Source organism: Parambassis ranga, chromosome 16, assembly GCF_900634625.1.
Source record: "Parambassis ranga chromosome 16, fParRan2.1, whole genome shotgun sequence".
NCBI classification, from domain to species: Eukaryota; Metazoa; Chordata; class Actinopteri; family Ambassidae; genus Parambassis; species Parambassis ranga.
The window spans coordinates 11021305-11043427 of NC_041036.1; positions in this window are offsets into that span (position 1 = coordinate 11021305).

The window sequence follows — 22123 nt, forward strand, 5'->3', positions numbered from 1 at the left end:
TCAATACGCAGTCGCTATAGTGATGTGACTTCCACCTAGTTTTGCCCCACTCAAAAAAATGTTTTTTTGAGTATTTACTTTGTACTTTTATACTTTAAAGTATTTTTACATACTTCTGTACTTCAACTTGAGTAGAAATGTTGTGTCAGTTCTCCAACTTTTACTAAAGTATTTTTAAACCCCTGCATCTGTACTTCCACTTGAGTAATAAATGGCTTCAAAAGCCGGCCTTACCTCTCACATAAGCATCTCTTGATTTGGTCCCAAAGTGTGGACACTGCAGCTGATGTGGGAGGGTAGGTGCCTTGATGAGATGATGAGACACGCTGTTGTTGTTATACAAGCTTGCACAACACAGTGGAACAATTACCTGGCCTTGCTTTATATTAATATATATCGGTGACATTCTACAGCGCTTGACAAATGAGAAACAGCACTGAGACGTCTTTCTCCAGTGAACACTTTGACAGCACTGTGAATGTTATATACATACTTGTCACTCAGCTGCCCTCTTTTATTGGTGCATTGTGTTAAATGTCATTGTTTTCCAGGGCAGCATTTAGCAACCAAAATGTGTTTTATAGTTCAAAGTGTTTATTCTTTGTTCTCATAATTTTCTGCAGTCTTTCTCATCAGTCGCCACACTGTGTAGTGTTAAGCAGACAGATACAGAAATTCAAAGCATAACATGTAGATAACAGGGTTGACGAAGTAAACTGTGAAGGCTGATGAACATTCTAAACTGTGTTGTGTAGTGTTGTGTGTTGTGTGCACCGACTCATTCTTTCATAATCTTACAAACATTGACTTGTCCTTGATAGCATATTGTAGCTCTGTACTGTTATACTAACCTATTAGATTCCGTCTCTGCTAAAAGAGACGCTTCCTAACTCCTCTTCATCTTTGCGGTTGCCTTGATGCTTCACCAATCAGCTCGCATGCTGATCGGACCTATTCATCATGAGCTGGGTGAGGAGATACTGAGAGCCGGCAGAGGTGGAGAGGAACCACGTATGCCCTATCTGAAGGTCTCTCTCTCTCTCTTGCCAAAGCCTGTAGCCTCTCAAGGATAATGAATTCCCTCCTTCTGCCCCCTAACCTCTCTGTATACTGCGAGGTTACCGATTCTCTGCACATTACACCCAGATAACCACAAAGTGAGAAACTTTAGGATGCCTGGACATTGTGTTTTTGTTGCAGCAGCCTTGTGCTAGTGCAGCTTTAGTGGATGTTGTTGCTTGAATACATTTTTACTCAGAGTTGAGTAAAGGAAGTGACAGCAACTATTTCAGTGCTTCTGCAGCACAGCTTCTTTACCCTCCATGTTTGCATTACCTTTGCTTTGACCCACTTACAATCACTTGTTTTTGTTATTTATGTAAAAAGTTTGCTTCTGAGTCACTCTGTTCACAGCATTCATGTAGATGGGCTGTGCATTGATTTGAAGCATCTAAGGTTTATTTAAATGTTGAAAAGCACAACTAATGTGATCCCCCTACCCATCATACATTTTCCCATCTTCTCACAAAAAAAATCTATACGTTCCGGTGCTCAGAACCCATCACCTGGTGGAGAGTCGCCTCCTTCTCTTCCTCCGTCTCTGCCACAGTGTTTTGAGTTTTCTCAAAGGACTCCAGATGGCTCGGGATCCTTTTTGTCAAAGCCCATCTGCAAGCTTCCTTTGCTGATCTTTGTTCCTTAATACACACCATTCAATTACCCATGCACCTGCAGCACTGATTTCAATTTTTCAGATGGAAGTGTCTGAACAAGCTTTTCATGTCAGAAAATGAGAAGCCATTTTAAGTTTGCCTGCAATAACTGCAGTTTCCTTGCAGCCGTCTATATGGGAAATCAATGTTGAAAGGGTTGTTTCATGATGGCTAAAATAACTTTCTCCTTTCTCAGTGAATGATGAAAGTCTTCAGCAAGACAGAACAACGGTTGGTTGGTAATGCTTGGTGTTTTTACATGTAATTCTTGGATTATACAATTGGATTGGCTCAGTTATTGTCACTTTTTTCTAGGATTACATCCACACCGTGGAATCCACTGTGTGGATTAGTACAAAATAATTAAATTGAATTTCTGAGGTGAAGAGCAACAGAACCATGTTGTCTTTTCTTTGGAGAGAAGAGCTGCTTGAGTTTTCCACCTTTTTTATACAGTTTAAACAGGCTTATTCAGCAACAGTAGATTTTGTGTTTTGTGTTCTGTTCACCGAATGCAGTTGTGGCAGTAAACATGTAGCTAAAATGATTTTTTTAAGAGTAAAACAATGACTATAAAATAAGCTATTTACAAAAGTATATGCAATGAATGAACATACTCAGAAATGCCAGAGGAGTAACAGAATTTAAACAAATTGATTGTTCTTTAACTTGCTAACAGACCTCACATCCACCTGGGTGTTGCACTCGTCCCTCTAAGGTAAAACAAATGAGCTACTTTAGCGTTGTATTAAATCTATACATATAGCTCTCAAGGACATATTGCATTGTTAGTCTGCTTTAAAAGTAGAGGGGAGTCTTATTGGAGTACAATACATTTGAAGGAGCAGACACAGATGTTCTTAATCCCTGGTCAATTTGTGTGTATAATTGAAATAAGTGATCTATTTTAGGAGTTTATTCTTTTAACCACCATTACAAAGACCATTCTGAGCAGCAGCAATAAAATAAGAAAATAAAGCATTTGTAATGTTGTTATTGAATATACATTAGATTAAGATTCTCTTTGTTTTTGCTGTACTGTCATGATGTAGTCATTAATGTGTGACACCTGGCACTGTTTTGGTTGTTATTATTATACAACAGTAGTTAGTAGGCCACAAGAGGCTCTGTGATAGCCTGTGATGTATTGTGATAGGTGTTAGTAGCCCAGTTACATAGGAAACGTCATGGTTTTGTGCATCCTGAAACTTCTTCAAACGCATCAGGAGTCAGATCTAGTCTATGAGGCCATTTAATGTGACAATATTCTTATTTAGACTAAGGCTCTGCCAACATGGGGCTCCTGATAAGTACGGTCTACTGAATAAGGACATCCAACTCATATCTGAAATATAGTCATTGCTTTCTGTCATTTACCTGTTGTGGTCCCCTCAGGACCCCGTAGAAATCATAACTCCATATTTCCAGTGCTCTGATTGGTCAGTCACAGGGTAGCTTGGTGATCTTATATCCATAGTAGTCCTATTAACAGCTACTGCAACATGTTACAGCTTAATCAAAGTAAATAAACACATGATGTGACAGTCAGTGTTGAGAGGATATTGAAGCTTTGGGTGGTCACACACATCAGAATCAGAATCAGAATCAGAATCATGTTTATTGCCATGTAAGTGAAGGGGGTTCACATTACTAGGAATTTGCCTTAGTGATTGGTGCATACAAAGAACATATAATAATTAACATGCAATAAGATAAAAACTAAGATAAAATTAAGTAAATAAACTACAGTAAGGCTAAATTTACAGAAATTGACAGACATGGCATAACAGACATACAATGAACAGAACATAAAATACTTGGCGGATGAAATGGTAAACATAGACCCTTATATGAACGAATGGAACAGTGTAATAATGTAATAATGTAACAGGTACCACATGGATCGGTGAGGTGGTACTCGTGTGCAAGTAGTGCAAGTTGGAGTAAACAGTGCAAATAGTCGTCATTGTGCAGTGACTATACTAAAGTGACCTTCTGAAGTGACAGTGCAGAGCAGTGCATTAATTACAGTTTAACAGTCCAACAGCAGAGGGGAAGAAGCTGTTCTTGTGGCGTGAGGTTCTGGTCCGAATGGACCGTAACCTCCTGCCTGAGGGGAGTGGCTCAAAGAGTCCGTGTCCAGGGTGAGAAGGGTCAGCTATGATCCGACCTGCACGCCTCAGAGTCCTGGAGACGTACAGGTCCTCGATAGATGGCAGGCTGCAGCCGATCACCTTCTCAGCAGAGCGCACAACACGCTGCAGTCTGTGCCTGTCCCTGGCAGTGGCCCCAGCGTACCACACTGTGATGGAGGATGTGAGGATGGACTCAATGATGGTGTAGAACTGGACCATCATTCTGGCTGGCACCTTGAGTTTCCTCAGCTGCAGCAGGAAGTACATCCTGTGCTGGGCCTTTTTGATGAGGGAGCTGATGGTGAGCTCCCACTTGAGGTCCTGGGTGATGGTGGTACCCAGGAAGCGGAAAGAGTCCACTGTGGAGATGGGGGTGTCTGTCAGGGTGAGGGGGGGTGATGGAGCTGGCACTTTCCGAAAGTCTACTGTCATCTCCACTGTCTTCTGGGCATTCAGCTCCAGGTTGTTGTCAGCACACCAGGACACCAGACGGTCCACCTCCATCCTGTAGGCAGACTCATCCCCATCTGAGATGAGTCCAATAAGGGTGGTGTCGTAGGCAGACTTAATCAGCTTGACAGACTGGTGGCTGGAGGTGCAGCAGTTGGTGTACAGGGAGAAGAGCAGAGGGGAAAGTACACAGCCTTTACCTTGGGGGGTACCGGTGCTGATGGTCCTTGATTCCGAGACATTCGTCCCCAGCCTCACATGCTGTCTCCTGTCTGTCAGGAAGTCAGTGATCCACCGGCAGATGGAGTCTGGAACATGCAGCAGGGACAGCTTGTCTTGGAGGAGAGCTGGGCGGATTGTGTTGAAAGCAGAGCTGAAGTCCACAAACAGGATCCTAGCATAGGTTCCCGGGGAGTCCAGATGCTGCAGGATGTAGTGAAGAGCCAGGTTGACAGCATCGTCCACAGATCTGTTAGCTCTGTAGGCGAACTGCAGGGGGTCCAGGAGGGGGGCTGTGATGGTCTTGAGGTGGGACAGTACCAGGCGCTCAAAGGACTTCATGACTACAGACGTCAGTGCCACAGGTCTGTAGTCATTAAGACCAGTGATCCTTGGTTTCTTGGGAACTGCTTTCTAAATTCAAGCCTTGTAGTCTCAGAAAAAAGACTTTATTAACTGGCACACAATAATCTAAGCCTCTAAATCCTTGAGTACGTGTAACATCCGTTTTCTTATCTGTTGGGGAAGTGAGTAGGGAGTATTAACAAAAAGACTGTGACCATATATATATATAAAAGAAGAGAACCTCCTTGCCCATCACTCTGAAACAATACATATCATGTGAGGAGTGTATCTTGACAAAATCTAAATAGAAGTGTCTGAGGGAAAACAAGGAATGGTTGGAGGCAATCGCTGTGGTTTAGAGCTCCGAGTTCAGTGAATCGACACAGGCTGATAGATGGTGCTCAGCTTGACAGCACAGGCACAGTACCTAAATCACAGAGAGGAGGGGCAGGGCTGATAAAAACTCTTGGTCTGTCACATTGGTTCTGATTAAGGTTTTCTTACACTTGGCTTGAAAGAGTTTTTAAAGGTGTAGGAGTGAGGTGAAGAACCTCTTCCTCACCCTAATTAAACTGAGGGCTAAGTGTGGGGAAGTACAGAGCATGTACTTCACATGGATGTGTGAATGTTTTTAAATTATATCCTTTATTATGAGGATTACTATTATTAGGTTATTACATTTAGGCAGCTGCAATTGACATGGCAGCTTATTTACACCCCGTACACAAACATTCTGGCCAACAGTGATGTTTACTCTCAGCAAAAATGCTCTCCTACTTTGTGTTACTCCTTTTATTGACCCTAACAGACCACAAATAAGGATGAATGTTGAGTAACTATCCATCTGTCATTCAACCACCTCATTTACGACGGTAGTTGCAGATTTTGGTTACACCTCATCATAGCATCCTTAGTTTCTGCGTCTTTATATCATATTTTATCTTTTGAAGCTCTGTTGTGAGGAGCTTTAGCACTTGAGTCATTATTTACTCTTTAATGAGAGGCAGTGCAAATACACAGTAAATAGAGAGTGCTTATTGTCACATACCTGTGTCTTAAGGGCAGTTTTGAAACTTGGTGTTTGTGGATTGGGCTGTTCCTCTGTTAGCAGCACCTCAGTCCACCTAAAGCCCTGGTTTACTGCTAGAGCTGAGATGACACCTGTGGCGTTGCTTATTAAGCTACTGTCTATCTGCACTGATACTTTCTTCTTTAACTTCTGGGTGATTTTATGTAAATTTTTCTGATATTCTTTTAGTTGATGAAGATTCATCCAGGTCATATTCATTGAGACAATTGAAGCAAGGCGCCTGGACTTGTAGAGTTTTCTTTACAAGTTCTGTGTTGACTTATTTGATGCTTCATATAAGCTGTTGAGCCAGCTGTCAGTAGTTAGCAGGGGAAGACTCACAAACCCACATGTGGTGTGCACTTCATTACTTCATCGTATCTCAGCATATATTGTGGTTTTTCTCAAGGACAGATGTTTATACAGGACCCTTGAGCATCTACCAAAATGTGAAAGGAGTTTATATAAAGCAAGCATCTGTCTTTGATCAAATTTACAGCTGATTTATTTGGACTCCTTTTTTTGCAGCTGTAAAATTAATCTTATTTTAACAACAGGAGTTAAATTATGTCTGTAAAATAAGTGAGCGTCTTCTTCTTGCATCAGACAGCAGCTATTTGGCTAGTTATAGAGTCGTAGAGCAGTCCCGATTCCCACAACTAGACACATCGTCTTGCATGTATGTGTGGTTCCACATCATTTCATGATGTAATTTGACAGCTACACTACATGGCAGTAGGAGTTTTTGCCCTTTGGGCTTTGAAATTGAAAGGCTTTGAGAAGGCAGCTGTGGGAGTACAAAAAAAATGATCATACCTAAATGGAGAAAATTGACTGGGATTTGAGTCAATTGCATTGCAGGTTTAGGAAAAGATTATTAGAACCAGTGTAGACATATTCACTTTGTTTTTACACTATAAATTTAACAACTCATTTTAATATGTTAATTCTCCCAAACAGACTGGATGTTAGGTGGAAAATGTGTCGAAATGTATATTCAATACTGTGCATGTTTTATAGATAGATTTGGGTGTTTACCGCCTAGTGTCAGCAATATTGTTGCATTATGGGAACAGTAGGATGTATAGCAATACTTGCTAATGTTATAAGTATTATAAGAATTTCAAGTTTCAAGTCAGTGTCTGGCATTCTAAAGCTTTCATTTGTTTATTTTTTATTTAAAGAAAAGATTCCCCAACAACAACAATCTCCTGAGTCTTCAGCAGCCTAATATTTTTAGGGTTGAAATCTGTGTGTTGTTAAATATTTCCGGCTGTGTTGCTGCTCACACTGTGTCTATCACATCAATGGCCGCCGCCAAAAAGCTCAAATGATATAAGCACAGATGGTAATGCAATGTTGGAACACATATACAGAGTGAATATAAACATATTAAACCAAGTGAATGAGAGGAAGAACAGATGCTGTATTAATTTAACTTGCTGTTAATCCAATACTCTGTGGCATGCCACACACTCCTTCCTCTCAGCATGAATGTCTGCTGACATAGAATTGGTATTCTTCTGCAGGCGCAACTTTCCAGGGGTAAATATTTATAGAGGGGACTGGCACGAGGTGATAAGGAGTAGGAGTTCATTCATGATAACACAGGGGAATTTAAACAGAATATTTAATCAAGCACTAGTTTGTATCTCTGGGACAATAACATTTCAAAGCCTTTAAAGGCCTACCTTAAAGCATTTCAGCAAAGGTCAAGGAGGATTTCTACAAACTTTTATTCACCCTGGGGCAGAGTGCTATTTGTGGCTGCAATAATCACAGACAAAAACATGGTGCATTTGCCAGAATACAGGGCACTCTGGGCTACCAGCTGCACAGAGAAGAAAAAATGCTATCTGGATGCACACAACATGCAAAATGAAAACTATACTCACAGCTGCACATTCTGATATGGGTATATCACAGACAGGGCTGCATTATGTTTTGCTACTAAATGGCTGCTTACTCATTCCTTCCAAACAACAGTGTTTCTCTCTTTGACAGCCGGTGCATTAGGATGATTAAAAAAATAGTGAAAAAAAGAACACTACTGTCATCCATGTGATTAATGCATCCTCCATGCAGGGTTTAACATAGGAATCACAGTTCATTGTCATGTCAGCACAGTCTCCATTTTACTTAATGATTTGAGTCTTCACAAGGTGTGACAAGAAACACAGAGCTGAGGTGTGAAAGTGTAACTGGAATCAATACATAATTCACATAACAAGTCCCCATGCACTCATATTCACAACGGAATAAGTCCTCAGTTAATAGTTTCGCTTCCAGTTTAATGGCTAAGAACAAAATTGTAATTCTGGTGTGGATGTTATTGAAATGGCTCTGCATGTAATATGACTTTTCTTTCAAAATGTATATTGTCAAGCCAAATAAACAACTCATGACATGTTTATCTGTTTGCATAATCTTTGTTTGGATGTATGAGGGAAGCACATTATGCAGAAAAAGTACACACTGTTTTCTGCTCTATAAAAGCCAAATGTGGGAGAAACAGGAGCAGCGAATAAAAGGAAAAATAAAAAATGGTTGGCAAAATGTTTCAAATACAGCCCAGCATTTAATTTTGTGATCTGATTACTTAAGAATATCTGACAGAAAGAGTAGTGTCTGTGTCTGTTGTTTTCATGGCTGAATCGGGACTGAAATGGTTAATAGTGAGGAAAAAATCAGAAAGAATGAACAAAGCTCAATTTTCTCTGTCGTGCAGATTTATGGACACCAAACAAAGCTGGAAATGTGGTGTAACAGCAGTAAAACGGTCTAAGACGAAGCACCTTGATTCTTTGCAGCCTCAAATGTAAAACAATACAACAAACAAGTGCATCAGTTCCAGTGTGTGCTCAAGTAGCTCTGAATGAGAATCAGTGTGTGGGCTGCTTTATCATTGGGCTCTACAAAAGGAGCTGACTGAAAAAATAGTTTACCAGGAAAATGTTGAGGGCGAGACAGTGTGAGCTTTAAAATCTTTTCAAAAGAGATGCTTGGCAGCAAAGACCCCACTGTGACAGATGGCTGAGGGAGGTAAGGGAATAGAGGAGAGCAACAGATCAGACCTGACTCGGGATGGAGAGACTGGAGGAGGGGAGAGTTTTTGGAAGTCGAGATGAAAAATGGCCAATGGGAGGAGGGACTGCGCACCAAACATGCATCATCTAACTTTAATGATAGCTTGGAGTGTCCTGACGCACGGCTTTGTAGTGATTTCCAACAAACATGAGGCATTAAGGCGCTCAGTGTTGCTATGCTTCATTGTGTCTTAATGTTGAACCCTGTGGTGAGCAGGGTTTGCTGCTTCACATCTTCAACCTATAGGTCACTCTTATTTGCATCCAATTAAAATGTAGCTGTGCAAAAAACATGGCTGCTTGATATCGCCTGGGCTTATGGGAAGCTCGCTGCAAATGTTATGGGTAGACCTGGCAACGTGAAGCCTTCTGCCGGCTTAATTAACCCTGATCATGCTCGCATTGTGTTGTGGTTAGAGTAAATGGCATTGCTAGGAGGAAGCCAAATAAGCTGGTGAAAGCTTTGTGATGAGTGGAGGTTCAGTTCACAACTGTAATGCATAATTATGGATGTGCAGGTCCAAGTGAAAATGTCAGAGAGATAGGAGGAAGACTGAATTGTGGTCTTATGTCTCAATTTGGAGTTGGTTAATTGCAAAGTTTGAAGCATTTTGTATCAGCGTGGAGTTCGCTAACACATGCTGTAAATGTATTCCCTCGGTTTGGGGCAGCTTTTTCTCGTTTTTTCTTGGCATGCTGCTCTTGACCCAGGAGCCAAGCTTAATGAGTTTACTGGTTCATCTGTTTTTCAACATTCAACACTTAACACCATCTGTTGTGCTTAAGTACAACTCCATCACAAGTCCGCCAAGTCTCGCCACCTGATTCTCAAGCACAGCTCCACTATTCTCTTATCCTCCTGCTACTCCTGAGGGAGTCTGCGTTTTCAAACTCCAGGTTGGTGGAAGGAAAGTGTCCAATCTTTCTGCTGCACTGGGGTATTCAATCTTGTCTTTTCTCTCCCTCTCTGATGATCTCGGCAAGCTCCCTGAGCTTTATCTTTCAGAGAGGAGCAACTATCTGCATCATCTTCCTCCCTCTGTAAATTGTTTTTTCCACACCTCCGCTGACTTGTTGTAAGCCATCAGTATGATTTAGTGAGTGATGCTTCACTGATTGTTCTATAGCAGTACTGAATCAAGAGGAGACTAACAAGAGGCCAGTAACATAAATTTGTCTTTTTTCTTTCTTAAAATATGAGATGCTATTCTAGTTTTATGACTGGAGGAACGACATGCAGTGAGCAGCAGGTCTGGGCAAGTAACAACTACGTATGGAACTGCTGGTCTAAATGGAAGAGAACAAAAGACACAGCACTAACCATTTTAAATTGCTTGTACATACCTGCCTAAAATTATACTTTAAATATATGAATCATATAAAGTATGGATTCATTATTCGGCTTATTTTTGTACTTTCATTCATGTTATGAACAACCCCAGAGTGTACAGGTCGTGCCTGAGCTCATTCATCACAGAGAGGCTGAAGTGTTTTCACAGCAGTGTTTTGCATTCTTAGGTAGATGACTTAATGAGTGTGATTCAAAAAGATTCTAAGCAAAGGAAATGCTCTCCTGTAATCTCCACTTACCACCACTCCACAGTAGGGAAGATCTGTTCATTTAGTCGAAGCCAACTTACAGAAGTCCAGGAGAGAGAGAGGATACATATCTTTGTCTGAACTCTAGAAATGTGGAGAGTTGTCAGTACTGATAAAGGGAGCTTTTGGATAATCTAATAACCTGCTTTTTGACCCATAAATGCCTCGTGAATTCATTGGTATGAGACAAATGCCAGAGAATTGGGTTGAAATCTTAGATCCACTGAATGCATGAGTCACAAGTAAATAAAACTCTAGCCTCAGCACCGAAATCTTCAAACAAAGGACCAGACAGCAGTGGTAGACATCTGAATCTATTATTAATGCTGGAGAGAGATGCAATAAGAGAGGTTTTGGAGGGAACTCAGTTACTGTTTTTGGGGGGGATGTCAGACATTTCTGTGAGAGGGAAGTGTCTGTGTTTGTGTTAACACAATGGCAATTATACCAAACAGCCTGACAGACAATCTCACCCAAGAACCGGTTCTAGGGCTTCGCCACAGGGTTCCTGCAGACAAGGTTGTCCAGATGGCATAGATGAAGAAAATTTCTATTTTCTATACACTTACACACTGTACTCCTTGTCCAGGTTGTAACTGAGAATGACAATTTTTTTGACCTAGAAGATGCAAAACATTGTTGTCATTGTTGCTGCTTTTTGCACTTTGAATGAGCTGATCAAGATGTTGTAGATTGGCTTTATTTTCAATGTCAATCTCATCTAAAGCTGCCATCATGACAGATTTTTTTCTACACACAATAATCGTAGCAAAAGCAGCGACAGTAGAGAGGCTGCATATGCTCACAGTGGTTTTTATAATACTGGTGTTTTACTGGAAACAGGAGAAATCCTTGCTGATATGTTTTGTTCTGTTTATTTGTTTTATTTCTCATTGACACTGGATGTAGCCAAAGCTGTTTAACTGTGTATATTTGCAGTTTCCACCATGCTTACAGCTAACGTGAGATATCCAAACATTACACCTACTAAACAACAGCATGACGGCAATACAGAGCTGCAGCCTTGGCTGTGAAGTAATCGTCTGGTTTCCAGGTGCACTCCAACATATAAATCAGTGGAGATCTGCCCCTGATGTTACAATGAGACTAACTTTTCTCACCTCTGTTGTTTTTATAAGTTTTACTTTCAAGGGCTTTATAATATATATTTATTTTTGCTATTCTGTAATTACCCCTGACAACAACTTGCAAACCTTAGCATAATTTACTGATGTCTGTTCATAGAGTCGTGCTGCAGCGCCATGGCAAAGCAGAGGTCATCCTTCCCTCATAAGTGATCTGTGTCTTCCACTTTATTTGTGTAGTATCAAGCACCACTTCATTTCAATGCTGGAAATGAGGACAAGGCTGCTGCTTTTATTTATGTGTACTTTCTTTTTGATGCTTTAATATTTATATATATATATATAATATTAATATGATAATATGCATCAGGAAAAATGTAAATACCAAAACTGTAGCCAAAAGTGAAAAATGGCTACAAATAAATCTAAAGTAGTTTCTACTTGTGTTTAAAGGTCTATTTCTCACAACGTGAGCGATTTTCCGTTATTATTAAACGTTTGGGCAAGTAGCAACTATGTATGGAACTGCCGGTCTACTATACCAGAGGAAATGGAAAAGAACAAAAGCACTAACCATTTTAAATTGCATGCACATAACTGCCTGCAAAGGCTAAAATTATACTTTAAATATATGAATCATATAAAGTATGGATTCATTATTTGGCTTATTTTTGTAATTTCATTAATGTTATGAACAACCCCAGAATGTACAGGTCGTGCCTGAGCTCATTCATCACAGAGAGACTGAAATGTTTTCACAGCAGGTAGATGACTTGGGAACATTTAAAGGACATTTAGGGATGTTTAATTATGGAAAATAAAAATAGTTTTTAATATTAAGTAATAGAAATAAGTGATAAAAAATAAGCTTGAGACTGAAACTCAACTTGTGTTGGTGGACAGACAGTCTGAAGGCTGTGTGGTGGCAGGTTGAGTATTGTCAGCATTTGTGTTACTCTGAGTAATGACAAGCATTTGTGCTGGAATGACTTTTTAATGCTTCTTCAGACACCACACTTTGTTGAATGTACCACAACTGCATGTTTTTCAATCATAAAATGTAATTCAGTTTGTTTTCTTTCACTTTGTAACAAGAAGAGAGAGAGAGAGTGAAAAGAAAATATGAACCAGTTGAGAGAACTCAAGAGTTATGAGTTTAAAAGCAGAAAATGAAGTTGTGCAGCTATTATTCAACAGAGAGAACCAGAGGAGCTGGGCTGCAGGGAAGGAACAAAGATCTGAAGGAGAGGGCATGTAGAAAACACACGTCTGCACATCTGTGATACTTGTATTGATGCTGAACGTGCACTGTGTGCACATAGTTCCTTGTGGTGTTGAAGTGCTTCCCCAAGTCAAACTCCAGGCTGCTTTTATGTCTCAATCCACCATTACTAAGAAAAATTCCCTTTTCACATAGCTTAACACCAAAGAACAACTTGATGGTATCCATTGTATCTCTATGTATGATTTCACAGCTTCATACGATGTGATAGAACATAGTGAGAAGAAGATATTCAAAAAAAGTGTTACACTGTCTGAGTGTGTGAGCGTGTGCCTCTGAGAATTTGTACAGACGTCCACGCATCCACCTATTTGTTGTGTCTATGAAGCTGACTCACTGTAAAGGCACCAGCTGTGCATGTACAGGAAAACTGATGGAAGCCATTCACAAAGGACGACGGTGTGAGTTCTGATTCAGACTATTAAATGTGCCAGACTTTGAGAAAAGAAGAATGTGTAAAGTGCAAACTGTTATGGAGCTGTCAGGATACGGTTTGTGTCTTTGAACATTAGACCCCAGATAGTCTTAAAACTGACCAAAACAACCCCTTCAGTGGGACTTTGGGGACACTATTTTGTCTTCTTAAAAAATAACAATCCCACCATATGTGTTAATAAGTATGCAAACTGAGCCTTAATCACATCTGCTTCAGTTTTAAGCTGCCCTCACTTTTTTTTTTTTACACGTAATATCATAATTGCATTGCTGCCTTTTATAAATGATTACTGGGGACCAGTTTTGGTTCAAAAATCACAAATCTCACCTCATGACTTGTAGAAGGTGGACAATGGAAACTGGCTTAGAAGCCATCTTTGGTCGAAAGGAAAAAGATCCCAAAGAAAACTTGGACATTTTTTGTGATTGACAGGATCTGCAAGAATGAAGCCATTTCTCTCCACAGTCAGTCCAAGCTGCTCCAATTCCTTTGTGCCATTTGTTAATATTTGTATGACTATATGTGAAAAAAGTTGTATGGCTATTTCAAGTGCATTGACGTCTCTTTAATGTCTGTACAGCTCTATTTTTTTTCAAAAGTTTTTCTTCTTTTTTAAAAGCCAGCTGGTTTCAGTTCAATTTGTCATTAAATGTTGACAAATGCTTCAGATTTCAGGCAGCAAAAGTTTTGTTTCTTTTTAATATCGACCAGACGTGGAGTCGGGTGGTGGGTCAGACATTTTACAGAAGCACTACTTATTACAGACAGCAAAGAAAGCAATTTTTGCTTGGTAGCTGAGGACAGAAGGATTGAGGGACTTAAAAAAAGATGAGGGATAGGGGAAGAAGGTCGTGTGCTGAGAAAATTGGGAAGAAAATGAAGAAGAGAACAAAGCTAGATAGATTCAAAGAAAAGAGATGGTTTGATATGCTCCACTGATGGAAAATCCTGCTTTATAGAGTGAGGAGAGAGTGCTATGCTGGTATAAGGGACATCATCTTTTAACTGAAGGAGTGTGAATTTCAGACTGAGGGCTCAGTATAAAATCTTCATGAAAGCAGGTATCTATCATGCTGAAGCACCATTGGCCGAAAACACTGAAACCAACCTCGCTCCAGGGATTTTTTAAACTGATGCCAGTGTAGAAACAGGGAAAGAGATGAGTGAGTGTGTGTTTCCTTTCAAGGGTAAACCACAGTGCAACAGACAAAAATGCTACTTATTTTCCAATTTTACAGAATTTTTTTTGTTGCACGTGCATGGTTAACATAATTTAAGTACTCACACTGCATTCAAGCAAGTTACCATTCCAAGTAAGAGAGCACAGACATCCAGCTGGCAGGGAAAGCAGTGAATGTGCAAATGAGGATACAGTGAAGGTAGAATGATCAAAAAATGTTCCAAAGTAGTAGCTGTGTCTCAGCTCCAGTCTAACAGAAGTACTCCACACCTCAGTGACTCAGTAATGATGCAGCACTGACAGAGAAAACACACGTTACGTTACAGAACCATGTGGCATTCCTCTCAGGTAGTTAGGCCTTCTTTAAGCCATAGTGTCTGAAGGAATGCTTAAAAATCTTTGTATGTGACATTTAACAGATTAAAAGCCAGAAGAAATGTGACCTTTGGGAGTATTATCAAGTTTAGAGGTAAGTTAAAGTTAGACTAGACTTTTCTTCACCCTTTGAGTTTATTACACTGTCACTGAGATTTCATCTTATTTGCTCTGCTCCTGATGAATCCTGGGTGTGCCACTGTTTTTTGAGTCCACTTCAAAACAGGTTTTAATACAGTTCAGGCTGTGATAACACACTCGGCCTGGTTATTAGGTTTCTATAGAACAATATTTTCGGTGATCAACAACAGTCTTGGCTTCTTGCCCACTCTCCTTTTATATTATGGCAGAAAAGGTCAGTGTGTAACCTCATAAGTTAAAATGTGGCACATGTGGGGACAGAGCATAAGGGATGATTTACAATGAAATATATTGGCCTAAAATGATCATTCACATGCACATAAAAGGTGGACATGTATGTTGCTGGTGTTGTTTTTTAATTTGGTGCGTGTGTGTGTGTGTTGGTAGGCATACATGCATGAGTATAACCTGGTATTCAGTTCTATTTAAAACATCCATGGCTAATATACCTGCATTAATAAATAAATTCTGAAGTTTTAAGGATGTTCAGAAGAAAGCCTTCACTCTACTTGGCCGATGGTCTTAAGCATAATGCATGTTTTACCAGCCGTTCTCGGCTCTGTTCCTATTAGAAGGCCTTATTATGATAAACTGGCTGTTTTTCAGTGTCAGGTAGGATGAATCCTTCAAAGACCGACCCTTCTGGGACCAGGAGGAAAGAGCCCATCCCTTTCTGACAGCACACAATTTGCAACACTCTAACAAGTGTACATGTGTAACTAATTAAAAAGCCCCTACCTTCAATTCAGAATATGCACATTAAAATGGAACAAGTGTGGAAATAAAATATTCACAGTCACTTAGTGCAGTTAAAATTATATCATCACAGTCTGCAGTGTTTAAGCATGTATCCAATCATTACTGAGGTGTTTGTTATTAGAGCTAATAAAAAGAATTTAATGAGCCAAGTGAAATAAACATATCCTGTCAAACAACAGCTGCACGTTATAAACTGTGACAGCTCACCTCTCTGAAGTTAAAAAAAGCAGCACAATTCAGCCACGCCTCCCAACCAGTCTGTGACTTCGGCCATCATGCACGTACCTCTCTGGTGCACGCAGAGCAGGAAGAGAGCAGCCAACCAGCCAACTCTATGCGCAGGGGCGCCTCATAGGAAATCTCCTACCCTACCTTTAACAGTTTTTGTAATCTTAAAAAATGAGTGAACTTAATGGAAAATGTAAGGTGTGCATAGTCCTCTAGCTGTGTTCTCTCTTTGTGTTCATGGGGACAGGGTCTCACCCCAGTGGTAGCTGAAAATGGCCACAGCATGAGGAGAACAGTTTTTCTTGTAGAATGTCTTTAATGTTATGAATCTGTGTATTTTAATATATTGGTAAACCCATCCATGATTAAAAAACACCGGGTAACATCAAAACAGCTCAAGGTGTCAGGTGACCTCAGACTCCTGAGGGAAAGTCCGTCCTGTTTAATGTACGGTAACCCCACCAACCTACCTCCTCATTTGTTACTCAGACTTTTGTGGCTGTAGTGTGACTGGTAGATGTATTATCAACTAAATGTAGAGTTTTTCATGAGAATGTGTTGCAATTAGCACAATACCCTTTCTATTATAATGTGTGCACACACGGGGTTTTACTTTTGAACGTAGAAATCAACTATGAGTTGACGGCGGCAGGAGTAGCACGTTAACAGTCTGAGTGCAGGTTTATCGTTCAGCACTTTAAGATAAAATGGCTGGAGTTAAACAACATAATGGTATGACTTATGCAAGTCAATCAAACTAATTTTGTGTAATCAGGATGTCAGTCTTTGCAATAATATATGTCAAGGACAGAAGGGAAGACTTCAAAGGAGTCTCAGAAAAGATAATGTGAAGCAAATCACTATTCATAATGTTGTCATCATCACCAGGCAGCAGATGTCTGGTATTACAAGGTTCATTTTACCTTCCAGATGGTTTGTGCTCAGACAAATCCTTCATTATGTGTTTTAAAACCTGCTACCTGCATTCACATCCACCCTCACCTCCATCCATCAAAGGACGTTTTTATAATTTTTTTTTTTTTTACAGTGCCTTTAATTTAACAATAGTTCCTTAATTAAGTTTGTGTTCAGGCCCTACACGGTCTTATTTTCTTTGAAAGGTATCTCAACAACCTGTCATGCAGAACATTACAGATCATTTGTCAAACAACACATCTAGTCCTACACAACACATATGTAGCTCTTAGCGTAAGTTCAATCAGGAAGACTCCGTTTCCCATCATTCACCATTTATCCCTATCCGCTTCCTAATCTTTCTCCCTCTATCCCTCACTCCTCTGCTCCCCCTCTCTTCCGCTCTCTTAGTCAGGTGCTTAATAGAAAGCACCTCCCTCACAATCAGCTGTGGCTTTCCATCCCTCTCCTGACCAATCACAACTTAGCACGAAATTTAAAAGTCTTAGCTCCTCTCCAGCTTTTTTCTGATCGAACCCGGCAACCCTCCTCCACCCCAAGCACCACCAGATCCACGCCAGTTCATGCCTCCTATCTCCTGCCCTCCAGCTCTCCACCACCACCAGGTCTAGACCCCGGGGGATCTTCTGATCCAGCGGCCTCTCCTCTTGTGTTTTCCCCCCTTTTCGGATGTGGTCTTCACAATGGGGTCTAGAACGCCAATGCACATTCAAACTTTGTACTGTAATTGTATAAAACTGAAAGTAATTTTTTTAAATAGAGTTATCACAGGTAATGTAGCAGCTGTATCTTATCCAGCTGTGGAGTGCAGACAACCCAATAGCACTCCCAGGCATTTCTTTTCAGTGAATCTTGTTTTACACGCAGACTGCATATCAGCAAACATCTATTCAAACATGTTATAGGACTGACTCAGGTCTGTATTTGCATAATGAAATTCTTTTGTTTATTATAAAGGCACACATTCATTTCACCAAGGACCATTAAACAAGCACAAAGTAGTTAAAATCGTGGAGGCTATGGTGTGGAATATAAAATTAAAATGCAAATGTGGCTCTATCATGATATCTAGTCCTCCCTGTACCAATATAACACCCACTAAACAGGGAGGCTGTACTTGATCCTCGCAGCGACAGGACCCAGAGGAGCAGAGCCAGAGCAAGATGCCGATGATGACACTTGATTTCCTTTCATGAACGAGACTCAGGTGGATGCTGAAGAGTGTGTGTGTGTGGGGGGGGGGGGCAGTATTACCTTGTGGCTGATCGAATCAGCTCTACTCTGCCATTAGTAACTTCCTGCTTTGAGATTTTTCAACAGCTACTTGTGAACCTGTTGTGAACGCAGACAAACAGGCGAAATTAATGGTCAGGTTACTGCGGATCTGCTCGGCATCCATATTCATACAGATACACACGGGTCCTGCACTGCACATACGAGTGTGTTGTTATACATCACTGTCTGTGCTTCGGTATCAGAACAGTGTTACAGACAGCAATATAAGTCTGTATTTGTGGTAGAATTATCTTCCCCAAGCAACCCCACTGATGTACTGTTGCTTCTGGGCAAGTTGCCAAGACAACGTGACTGGAGTTGAAGTGTGAGGCAAGCTTACATAACCACAAATCTGTGTCTGAGCTGTGTCAGCTGCCGTGTGGTAACCCTATAAGTAAGACAGGCAAAATTAAACTACAGTCCCTTTCATCTTCTCCCTGCAATGTTAAGAAAGTCTTACTTCATACTGAAGAGGCATTGCTCTGTACATACAGAGCTCGGAATGCTTTAACTTAAGCAGGTTTTATTGCAAAATTGAACAAGTGCAGAATGAGCAACTTTACTGCTTAATAAGTGAACAGACACAAGGCAAGAATCAGATTTCCTCCCAGTAAGACCATCTCATTAGTATTATTAGTGCTGCTCAGTTCAGTATAAAGCCTTTTCGTGTTGATTCAGTTCATTTATGATGGGAACCTATAATGTGTGTGCAGTGAGTTAAGTAACAGATAATGGAATGGGATATTACACTTGAACTTGAATATTGTTGATTTTCATTAACGCCTATAATGCCCACAGAAGGCGTAGGTGCCTTAAGTCTGCTTTAAAATTGTTGACTGAATGAACAACCATCAGATAAGTGGAGTCTCCATTCCTGCTCTGACCAAAACTATCTCTAATCCTGTGAACATATGGTTTGAACACTACTGAGTCCTGTGATGGCTCTTGTGTTTATTAAGGGTTTCCATGGTGTTGCCAGCAGGTCTGCTCTCTCCTCTTCTCTGCATCTGTTGCTTTGCAGATGTTTAGGCATGCAGTCCTTTGAGCTTTTCTATAGTGTGCTGCCAGGTTTTTGTAAAATACTAGAATGATGGAGTTTGCATAAATTCACTGACACTTTTCAAAGACTCTTGTGATATTTGGATTTCAACTGCCCCACTCAGGGACCTCCACGCCTGCTGGAACTGCTTCAGCTCTGTGGTATTAACCTTTGTGATTGATGCTTCTAGTGTTCAGGGTGAAAGGTGTGAACTCTGACCAATATAAACTCAAGTAGATGTTGAACATCAAACAGGATGAATGGTGTGTGTGTGTGTGTGTGTGTGTGTGTGTGTGTGTGTGTGTGTTGTGAATGCCTCAGCTTCAAGGCTACCCCACATCTTTAAGGGAGATGGCACAGTCTATGACTACCAATTTGTTATTATGCAAATCCACCTTTGTGAAAATAATGTTTTTGTCCAGTGGGTCGATGTGTTTTCCGAGAGGCAACAGCGAGCTGGTTTTGATTTTCACCCAGGTGCCATCCGCATAACTGAACCGGCAGCTTGAAACACCAGGATGTATCCAGTGCCGGTTTCTTCATTTCTTAGGTGCTGTGGGGTGCGCTGAAGAGACCACAGCACAGACAGTATATAGTGTTGGCTTACAGAATTTAACTCAGAATTCTGTTTTCTAGTTTGGTGATGCTGTTTCTGTCTCCACTGCTTGTTGATTGTTGATATGCATATAAAGGGTGTGACACTTTTGTCTCTCTTTGTTGCATACAAAATAACCCAGCCTTCACTGCTGCCTTTCATGTACATGTCACAAGTTTTCTGTGCTGTAGCTTTAAGATGCTCAACGTATGGACCACTCCCGTGGTCCATACGTCTGCAAAAATCTCCACTGACATTTGACTTCATACTGTTGTGGACAGCACTAGCTCAATGTCTATGATACAAACTACTGTCAGTAGTTTCATATTATTTCTTGTATGCCACAGACTCAAGGATCATGTGTGGCAAAGCCAAGAGATCAGAGGAGGAATTCAAATTTTATTTCTAAAAGGATTTTCACTGTGCAAATGCAAACCCTTCAACATCCCCCCCTTCACATTGTCATCTCCCCTCAAGCCCATCGAATCTGTTTCAAAATCCTCCCAAACATTGGACTCATGGTCCCCGGCACTGTTGCCATGGATGCCACCTCAATATCAAGTTTCCCTCCTCCTAATATGGTTACAGGCCTTATGAACAGCACATTTCATTATGGCCCCCTAACCAGATTAAAGCCATTTTGCCCTGGAACTACTGAGGCCCTAAACCAGCTGTCACAGTATATTAGAAGGCGGGGCTGGTACAAAAGTAAACTCTGGATGTTTTAAGATGATACTGGTCTTTATTGGACGTTATGAGCAGGGACATACAGTATTTCAAGTCTGATATCATATTTAATGCACTTTATTTTCTTTATGGGAGCCTAAAACATTGTTGCTCATATTTCTTTCATTAAAAGTGATATAACAACAGATTTATAACAAACAGCCCTTATATTTTAAAGCTCTCATCACCAGTGTGAGCCATTCTAAAACCTTTTATCATGACTTTTCCTCGTCACGCTGAACGTCCTCTTCTCCTTGTCTCCGAGGAGCTTTGCTTTAGCTAACACTAACAAACCTAAAGCTCAGAAAAACAAAAGCTTTAACTGTCAAACACTGCCAAAACCAGCTCCCACACACTGAACAATGTCTCAGTCTGTGTGAGCCACACACTGCTCTATAGCCAAAATATGCTGTGCACAGGGCTGGCATTCCAGTGGGTGGCTAAAGTACAATCTATGATAGTAGGTGGCTCTAATGGTATTCAAATGTTTCATACTTTAAAGATTAAAAAAAGAAGCTGATAATTCCAGTTTGGAGAGAAACTCAGATTAAGCCCCTTTCTCTGTCTCCTTTGGGCTCTTTGGTGAAGAGAACAGGACTCATGCAAGGTGTGAATTTCACAGTGGAAGACGTCTTGCATGTCTTGTAATCTCCAGTTGTCCTTTTCTTTTGGAGTTCTGAATCATGGTGGTACACGTCTTTCCAACAGCCGTGGTGTTTCTCATTTGATATTCCTTAGTCTGCAGAGAATTGCTAATCAATAAGCCTATCAAGCCTTGCATGTTTCAAGGTCAAAGGCATCTAAAACAGACCATATTTCACACCTCTAGTCTTCCATTTTTCATCACTGTTATTTTAATAGCTTTTCTTAAATCTGCAGAAGGTGAAGTTCACAGGGACCCGGTGTGCTCTGCAGTTCATCTGTATTCCTGCAGTATCCCTGACTGCCAAAGAAGATGGTTATCAAATATTTTGATACTTCTGAATGAGACACCAAAACCGACAAATGAACCGAGGTCGTTTATATTTTATTCAGATATAATGGCCTCTGAGCTGAGGGATCCTCTTCTGAATGTTTTGATGAATATTACATGTCAGCAGACACATAATTTCTCCCTGTAATGATTTTTACTTTAGCAGCAGCATTAGGAGGGGGGGGAAAGAAAATATATCATGCTGCTTTATAATGTCACCTGCTGAGTGGTCTCACCTGCTGAGTTAATTTGCACACCAGAGGGATTTTTTTGTGTGAGACACAGTCTGATGTGAAAAGTTGTGAAGCCACAAACTAAATGTTTTGATTTCTCCCTTTTATCTGGCAGCAGGGGGAGCTAGTGTGCCAGACACTGAAGTTGGTTACTCGTGAAACTCAGAGCAGACGCTCAGGGTTTTCTCCTCAGATGTGGTGCACAAGCTCTTCAACAACACAAACACAACTTTCCTTTTCTGCTT